The sequence below is a fragment of the Staurois parvus genome, unplaced genomic scaffold (assembly GCF_062004578.1).
Source record: "Staurois parvus isolate SC_StPar_1 unplaced genomic scaffold, SC_StPar_1.0 ptg000638l, whole genome shotgun sequence".
NCBI classification, from domain to species: domain Eukaryota; kingdom Metazoa; phylum Chordata; class Amphibia; order Anura; family Ranidae; genus Staurois; species Staurois parvus.
In genome coordinates, this window is record NW_028318434.1 from 870251 (window position 1) to 880394 (window position 10144).

Consider the following 10144-nt stretch of genomic DNA (forward strand, 5'->3'; position numbering starts at 1 on the left):
GGCAGAGGGGACACATCTTCAGGCAAAGGTGGAAGTCCCAGGCGCTTTAAGAAGGAATCCGCCTCATGAAGATCACGAAGCACGACTTTGGTATTATCCCTAGTTACGACCAACCGAAAAGGAAACCCCCATTGGTAAAGGACATGATGTTGTTGAAGGTGTGTGGTGAGCTGCTTCAGGGCTCGCCTCTTGGCCAAGGTAGTTGGAGACAAATCGCAGAAGAGTTGGAGTCTGTCACCTTTAAATTCCAGAGATGATTTGTGGCGAGCAGCTGATAATAAGGCTTCTTTGCTTTGAAAAAAGTGGAAGCTAACTATGACGTCACGTGGTCTGGTGCCTTCGACAGGTTTTGGGCCCAGTGAGCGATGAGCCCTGTCCATTCGCCAGTCTGTTTCCGGAACCAATGGAGCAGTTGCGCTAAAGAAGGACAGAAGGTGACGGTGCAATTGCGCATCAGCGATTGATTCGGACATACCGCGTATACGGATATTTTGACGCCGTTCCCTGTTTTCTAAATCCTCTTGCTGGAGCTGCATTTGGGACATGGAATGCTTCAAATATGCGTTATCCTCCTCCAAAACATGAACGTATTGCACCAAATCATCAAACTCAGTCTCCAATTTATCCGTGCGGTCTCCAATCTGAGTTATTTCCCCTCTGAGATCTAATGCCAGCTTTCCAATTTTAGTGGATATGGATGCGGTAATATTGCGCAGAAAAATTTGCAGCTTGTCATCTAGCGCTGAAAGTGTGAGGGAAGGAGACGGTATGGTTTGCTGAGATATCTGGGTGGAGGGAGGATGATTTCCCGATGCAGAGTATTCTGCTGCCCCCCCAGTTATATGCTGGGGATCCCCAGTTTTATTATGGGGATCAGAGTCCTCCATCTGGGGCTGAGTCAGGGCAGAGGTAGACATGGAAGCTGACAGGACCCTCCGTGACCACCGGGGGGGCCGGGATCTCTCCCTGGGTTCCTGGGCATACTGGAGGCCGGGGATTGCGGCCTGGACAGGAACCGCCGGAGCGGTGAGGGCCGCAAATCCGGTGGCTGCGGGAAGGGGGGCTTCCAGCGCCCTATCTTCCCCATACAGGTCTCTCCCTGGAGCCGGGCCGGGTGCCAAGTGGGTGTGACTCACCCTTATTAGCAGGGAAGCAGTGGCACGTATCAGGTGAGTCCGTGCTGGCTGGGGATGAGTGGAGCTCAGCTAAAATGCAGCCGCCATCGTCCCTGGCCGCGCATGCGCCCCCGAAGTTCAGACTTTAATAGCAAGAAATTCCCTGCTGGTAGAATGGTGTCCGGTTTTGGAGATTCTTTTGGATCCTCGAACATACGTGAAAGCGCATCTGGTTTAGTGTTTTTGGATCCTGGCCTATAGGTGATGTGAAAAATGAATCTGGAGAAAACCAGTTCTCATCTAGCCTGGCGTGGTTTGTGACGTTTAGCAGTCCTTAAATATTCTAAATTCTTGTGATCGCTATATATCAGAATTGGATGTATGGCCCCTTCCAGCAGGTATCTCCATTCCTCCAGTGCTGTCTTTATTGCCAAGAGTTCTCGGTCCCCAATGTTGTAGTTCCTTTCAGCTGAGGTAAGTTTCCTAGAGAAGAAGGCTACTGGATGCATTAGTTCCTTCAGGCCTTTCCTTCGTGAAAGAACTGCCCCTACTGCGTTTTAGGACGCATCTACTTCCAAGGTGTAAGGAAGAGAGGAGTCTGCATGGCTTAAGATGGGGGCTGCTGTGAATAATTTCTTCACTGTCTCAAAAGCCGCTTGCGCCTCTGGGGTCCAATGGAAGTGGACTCCTAACTTGGTGAGGTGAGTGATAGGTGAAATGAGGCCCGAAAAGTTCTTAATGAATTTCCAGTAGAAATTTGCAAATCCGATGAACCCCTGAACTCCTTTTTGTCTGAGGGTACCGGCCATTCCAAAATTGCTGTGTTCTTTTGGGGATCCATTGCAATTCTGGCAGTAGAGATGATCAGGCCCAGGGATGGTATGCTCTGTTGCTCAAAGTTGCATTTCTCTGCCTTGGCATATAGTCCATGCTGGCGAAGCCGTCCCAGAATGCATCTCACATGGTCTCGGTGTACCTCCAGAGATGCGGAGAAAATCAGAATGTCATCCAGGTAGATGTAATATATAAATGATGTAGCGCTGTAATAACTCATGAGTATGGTTATAAACATATCACTCTACTGACATCCAAAAGATAGCAATTGTGACATATATTAGTGATGCGTGCAATATAGAATACACTTATAAATATCCAAGTGATCATAAACAAGTGATCATATCATCATTGTCACACAGTGCTTCCCTATACAGGGTTATGCATCATCAGATAAGTGACTTATATAAACAATGGTGATAAAAAGTCCACTATATTCGGTGTCAAGTTGTGTCTCAAAAATCCACACAATGCAATGATCACACCATGTGCTGCTGTGCCAGTGCAGGTAGTGAGAAGTACTCCTATATGGCAGGCGTGCCCGCTCACTTTCCCCCTGCGACCCACAGGGTCCAAATAAGCCTCTTGGATCACCCTGGATCCTACACGATTCCTCCAGGCCAGAAATGACTCCACCACCTTCTATACTCTCTCCTCCTCCTTCCTCTATTCCTCTTTAGTCAGGCAATGGTAGGATGCTCATAAGTATGATGTTTGGGAATCCTGTGATTCACCAACCGTAGAGAAGTGCAACCATATATAAGTGTATTCTATATTGCACGCATCACTTATATATGTCACAATTGCTATCTTTTGGATGTCAGTAGAGTGATATGTTTATAACCATACTCATGAGTTATTACAGCGCTACATCATTTATATATTAGATTTATTAGTTCTATCTTAAGGTGAGATTTGGATGTGAGCGGCTGTTCCTTTTACTCATCCTAGGAGACATAGAAGCGCAGGAGGATTTACATATATCATCCAGGTAGATGACAACAAAAACATCCAGGTAATCTCTGAAAATGTCATTAATGAAATGTTGGAAAGTAGCAGGCGCGTTGCATAACCCAAATGGCATGACCAGGTATTCAAAGTGGCCGAAACGGGTGCGGAAGGCCGTTTTCCATTCGTCCCCTTCCCGTATGTGGACCAGGTTTTATGTCCCTCTCAAATCCAAGAAGATAGTGGCAGTCTTGAGTCTCTGGAATAGTTCAGGAACCAAGGGAAGGGGATACCGGTTCTTAACGGTAATCTTATTTAGTTTCCGATAATCCACGCAGGGCAGCAAGGACTTGTTCTTTTTTTCTACGAAGAATATTCCAGCTCCAGCTGGTGAAGTGGAGGGCCAAATGAACCCTTTCTGAAGATTCTCCTCGATATATTCCTCTAGAACTCCTAGTTCCCATTCAGATAAGGGGAAAATCCGCCCAATGGAGATTTCAGATCCGGGAAGCAAATCGATCGGACAGTCATAGGATCGATAAGGAGGAAGTGTATCTGCTCCCCGTTTACTGCATACATCAAGATAGTCATGGTAAGCTGGAGGAATTGTTTGAGAGAGTTCCGTATCAGAGTCCATGCACAGTAGGGTAGGTGGACCTGAGGATACCTTGGGCAAACAATGTTCCTGGCAGTAAGAAGAGGGAAATTGGATCGAGCCCGACTTCCAGTTAATTTGAGGTTCGTGTGCCTGTAGCCAAGGAAGGCCCAGTATGAGAGGAAACAGTGGGGCGGTGATAGCATCTAGAAGTAAAAATTCCTGATGATGGTTGGTTGCCGTAGTATGGATTGGTGGGGTCTCTTTGTCTACCAGTCCGGATTTAATACGGGTTCCATCAGCAAGAAAAATGTTTAACCCGTGTTCTTTTGGCAGTAATGGGATATGTTGTTGGGCGGCAAAGTTTAAATCTATGAAGCGGCTGCAGGCCCCCGAGTCAATAATTGCCGTCACCTACACAGTTCTTCCGGGATGCTGGAAGGAAATGGGAACAGCCAGGTGAGTTGAACTATTTGAACATGATGGAGGAGCAGCTGAAGAAACAAAGATGCACTTACGCATTTTAGCTGAGCAGGAATGCACATAATGGCCTGGTTCTCCACAGTATAAACAGAGGTTGTGGACCCGACATCTTTGGCATTCCTCGGTAGTTAGTGAAGGATGTATTAGCCCGAGTTGCATAGGTTCCGGGGCATCTGTATCCTCAGAATCCCGGGTTCTAGCAGGGGGATTGTGCTGGGCTGGAAACTTGGGTAGCACCCAGGTAGGCCTCAGAGCTTGGTTGCATCTTTCCAACCTGCGTTCACGTAGCCGACGGTCAATCTGGATGGCTAACGCAATCAGATCTTCCAAAGAACCAGGTATGCCTACCTGAGCTACCTCGTCCTTGAGGGGTTCGGCCAGGCCCAGGTGGAACTGATGTCGTAGGGCTGCATCGTTCCAGTTTGTGTCACCACTCCATCGTCTAAAGTCTGAGACATAGTCCTCTGCTGCTTGGCGACCCTGTTGAAGCGCATGTAATGCTGTTTCAGCTGTAGTTGTCCGCTGTGGATCGTCATATAGCTGGGCCATGGCATTGAAGAATGTAGTCATGGTGTTTAGGTGTGGATGGTGACTCTTGAGCAGGCAGTGGGCCCAACCCTGAGGTTCTCCCTGCAGCAAGGAGATGATGAACCCCACCTTAACAGTCTCTGTGGAGAAAGTTTGTGCTTGCAGGTCAAAATACAGCTGACATGCGTTTCTGAATGCCCTGAATTTACTTTGATCCCCATTAAATCATTCTGGAGTAGGCACACAAGGTTAAGGTGAAGGTAACTGGACCACCATACTAGTACGGGTTTCTGAGGAATCACTGGCCGAAGGAGAAGTAGCCGGATCCGTTGGTACAGAAGCGGGTGTAGCCAAGGTTTGGATACGTTCTTCCAAATGTGCATATCCATCCTGTAAGATCTTAACAGCCTTGGTAAGTGTGGTCAAATGATGACATATCTCATCCAGGGGAGAAGGTCCTCTTCCAGGCTCAGACATGGCCGTATGGTACTGTCACGACTCTAACGGTAGCTCTATAGATCCACAGTTTGGGGTTCCCTAGGGCGCGGGGTCTAAGCCCCAGTCTGCTTGTTCACCAGAGCCCCTGATGGTGGGGATGGACTTGGAGCAGGCTGAGACCAGGTTGTGGCCCCAAGGTATGCCCAGCTGCGGTAGAGGAGACTTCTAGTGTCACGTAATTTAGTAGTGAGCCCGATGTGAAAAGGCAGAGCAGATCAGAGCAGGATGCAGATGGATCCATGTGGCAGGTAGCGGAGTCAGGCGGGCCGGGTTTGGTGTCCCAAAAGGCAGAGCAGACCAGAGCAGCAGGCAGAAGCATAGTCGGGTCACAGGCCAGGTTCAGCAACAGGAGGTCAGAATGACCAGGAGCAGACAGAAGAATATCCAGAGACAAGACCGGGGTCAGGGCAGGAGAAGGTCAATGGTAGTCAGGAGCAGGCTAGGTTCGGCAACAGGAAACAACTCAGAGTCAGGAATCACAGGCAAAGGAATAAGACCATACGGCAATTTGGATCCTGCAGTGGCCCGTTTAAATAGCCCGCCCGTCACCGATAGGCACGCCTGGGTCCTAGTGCCTGCCCACCGCCGTCATTGGTGACAGGTGCGCCTGGGTCCTAGTGCCCGCCTTCCTGTATGCCTTGTCAGGATCCTGCGCATGCGCAGATTCGTGCGCTGCAGCGATCTTCCCTGACACTGTTGTTGAGTCCTGCAATCACATTATGAGCTCCTTGTAAAACTATTATCTCTTTCCAATAACATCTATGAACAAGAGAAGATATGGACCCCACAATTCCTCTATATACTCCACAATTCTCCCATGTGGACACCTCGTAAGTGGTTCTCCAGTATAGACTCCCAGTTTGGGGAACTCATTTAGAAGAAGCCGTCAGCTAAAATCAAACTCACTACTCTACAGTATGGTGAAGACCAAGGAGGCCTAGCAATACCAAATGCTAGACTTTATATTATAGCTGCCCAACTTCAACATCTTACCAGGTGGGACTTAGTAGACACATTAGATCCCATCCATCGATTGCTACTTCCATCAGATACAGATTTCACATCACTCTCACACTTGTTAATGGGCTTCAGATGGCACCAGTGGGAAAGGCATGATCTCTCATCTATTTATTCCAGTCTTTTGACTCTTACCGAAGACTTATAGAAAAAAATGGGAAACAGAGAAAATAAGAGAAAGTGGTGGGAGATGATTTTGACCTCCATACCTCTCATGTCTCTGTCCTCTTCACAGAAACTCAGTCATTTCTTTTGCATAAAGCTTTCAGTACCCCAGCCCAATTGTTCCGCTAGGACAGGGGGGATTTCCCCTTTGACCCCACTTGTAGCGGTGATGTCAGGGATTTGATACGTGTTTTGGAGATATTCAAAAAGTGGAACGATATGACCAGTGTTATAATGTTGGTATTCAATATTCCTCGGGTGTGCCTCTTGGTGTCAATAGAGGAGGAATTATTTACACCTCCTCCTATTACAAGTCATATAGCAACAGTGAGGCTGCTGTTTATTGACCATAAAAAATATCCCGATCTTGGCTATCATCTCAAACTCCCAGCAGACAACAGTGACTTGAGCAGGTGAACTCCACATTAACATGTGAAAAACAAACTTACCAACATTGTAATTCCCCCAGGAGATGTATGTCTGGCAGAACTGGCTGGATACTCCTTGTTCACTCCTGGTTAGTTCTTCATAGGCTTTTAAAATCTGATCTCTTTTAGCCCCATAGGAGGAGAACGGCCAGTTGTATCCTACTGAATGGTAACTACACTGGAGACCCATACTTTGGGTATGATCCTGGAGACACAGGCCTCATTGATCAGTGTCAGCTATCTATGTATGTACTGGGGGGAGTTACTTGCCGTGTACAGCTGAATTGTTCTAGGTTGTTTCTTCTTTTCTCTGTTCATTTGTTTATAAAAGGTAAAAGTGACACCATAGACAAAGCAAGTTATTGTTCTGTATGATCTGTAACAGTGCCACAACTGCCTATACGTGAGAATGTATGACTCCATTGTCTGGGCTGAATGTTGGGAATACTGTGCTCACTTATAAATTTTATTAATAAAATTTATTTGATTAAAAAAAATACTGTAGATAATGCTGTACATATTCTTTCTATTCATAAGATATATTTAGTAATGAACATTAAAAATAGAAAGCAACTTTATGTAGCCCTTTATATAGAATTCTATCTTTTTTCTTTCTCTACAGGTAGATTGATGAACCAGGTTTTTGGGACTTTTTTGTCTTCATGAATACAGCTGAGTCACATGGAAAATAAAACACATGGGTGTCTTAATTGACTGAAAGTCTTTACTGCAGTTCACTGGAGGATTCACACGGGATACAAGTCATATCTGTGTTCTAAAAGTCATGGTTTGGATCCTCTTCCACATTGATCCAGCAGGAGAAAAGTAATTTCAGTGTTCTGGAAGTGACAATGGCTTTACAATAAAGTCCAACCCCAGTATACATAAGAGGAGTCATTTTATACTACTTGTTTGTAGATTTTACAATGGAGAGAAAATATACTGCACACCAGAAGGTTCGCAAGGGAGATAAGCGATATCCTTGTTCTGAATGTGACAAAACTTTTACAAGCAAGAAATACCTTATAGTACACCAAAGAGTTCACACTGGAGAGAAGCCATATCAGTGTTATGAATGTGATAAAGCTTTTACAGTGAAGTCACATCTTAATAGACACCAGAGGATTCACACTGGGGAGAAGCCATATCAGTGTTCTGGATGTGATAAAGCTTTTACAGTGAAGTCAGATCTTATCACACACCAGAGGAGTCACACTGGAGAGAAGTCATATCAGTGTTCTGAATGTGAGAAAGGTTTTATTCAGAAGTCAGATCTTATCAGACACCAGAAGAGTCACACTAGAGAGAAGTCATATCAGTGTTCTGAATGTGATAAAGCTTTACAGGGAAGTCACATCTTATCACACACCAGAGGAGTCACACTGGAGAGAAGTCATATCAGTGTTCTGAATGTGATAAAGCTTTTACACATAAATCACATCTTATCACACACCAGAGGAGTCACACTGGAGAGAAGTCATATCAGTGTTCTGAATGTGATAAAGCTTTTATACAGAAGTCACATCTTATCAGACACCAGAGGATTCACACTGGAGAGAAGTCATATCAGTGTTCTGAATGTGATAAAGCTTTTACACGGAAGTCATATCTTATCGCACACCAGAGGATTCACACTGGAGAAAAGTCATATCAGTGTTCTGAATGTGATAAAGCTTTTACACAGAAGTCACATCTTATCAGACACCAGAGGATTCACACTGGAGAGAAGCCATTTTAATGCTCTCAATGTGACAAAACTTTTTCAGTTAATGCCGGTCTAATCTATCACCAGAGGATTCACAAATTTCATCATAGATTATATTCTGGAAAAAAGGAATATTAAAGAAGTTTCAGGTGTCACAAGTTAGTTTCACATCCCCAATGTCATCCCACAAACTAGAGAAGAAGGGAGAAGATAAAATGCTACTTTAAGAGAAACAAACTAAAATCTGAGCAAACTGGAATGTAATGATCGGATGAACTGAGTTTAGTGCTTATGTCCATCAATACACAACTAGAAGGGATTTGAATATTTTATCGCTTGACAATTTGTTTTAAGATAAGCATCAATAACTGAACAGCTTCCCTCATGATTCTCATCTTTATCATGGAGCTTTGAATGAACATGTAATGCATTTTCATGATACAGCAACTGAGTTGTGTTTCCAAGCATTTTCTTCATTTCTGGATCCTGAGGTAATACATGACCAACACTGCCTCAGTACCAGAGACTAGGATGGGGTCTATTATCTTACCAAGTCTCTGAAGCCTCAGTGGGAGAGTCCATTCCAGGTTCTTCTGACTATTGATACATCATCAGCCAGGCTTGAGGTCTCCAGCTAAGCCCACCTTGTCCACTCCTCCCATTACCTGTTCCATCTCCTCTCCCATTATCAATGCCTTCTTTCCACATTTCATCTCTCATTGATATTATTATTGTTATTATATAGGATTTATAGGGTGCCAACAGTTTGCTCAGCGCTTTACAATATAACGGGAGACAATACAGTAACCATACAGTTTAATACAAGAGGGATAGGAGGGCCCTGCTCCTCAGAGCTTACAATCTAGGAGGGAGGGGCTAGTGGTACAAAAGGTAGTAACTGTGGGGGATGGACTGTTTGGAAGAGTAAAAGATTCCATTATTAGCTGAGGGCAGGATAGGCTTCCCTGAAGATATAGGTTTTCAGAAATCACCTAAAAGTGAGCAGAGTAGGCAATAGTCTGATAAATTGGGGTAGAGAGTTCCAGAGGACGGGGGAAGCTCTGGAGACGAGCATGGGAGGAGGAGACAAGGGAGCTAGAGAGCAGGAGGTCGTGCGAGGAGCGGAGAGTACGGTTTGGGTGATATTTGGAGACAAGATCGGTGATGTAATTTGGGGCAGAGTTATAAATGGCTTTATATGTTATTGTTAGTGTTTTGAATTTTCTCCGTTGGGCAATGGGAAGCCAGTGAAGGGATTGGCAGAGAGGGTTGGAGGACACTGAGTGGAGGCCAGTGGAGGGATTGGCAGAGAGGGGTAGCGGACACTGAGTGGAGGCTAGTGAAGGGATTGGCAGAGAGGGGTGGAGGACACTGAGTGGAGGCCAGTGGAGGGATTGGCAAAGAGAGGTGGAGGACACTGAATGGAGGCCAGTGGAGGGATTGGCAGAGGGGGATGGAGGACACTGAATGGAGGCCAGTGGAGGGATTGGTGGAGGACACTGAATGGAGGCCAGTGGAGGGATTGGCAGAGAGGGGTGGAGGACACTGAGTGGAGGCCAGTGGAGGGATTGGCAGATAGGGATGGCTGATACAGAATGTTTTGTAAGGTGGATGATATCAGCAGCATTCATGATAGACTGAAGAAGGGATAGCCTGCAATGAGGTCGGCCAGTGAGGAGGGAGTTACAGTAGTCGAGGCGTGATATAACAAGGGAGTGAATAAGTTGCTTAGTGGTTTCCAAGGTTAAGAACGGCCATATCTTGGAGATGTTGCGGAGGTGAAGTCTACAAGATTTGGACAGTGATTGGATTTGGGGCTGAAATGACA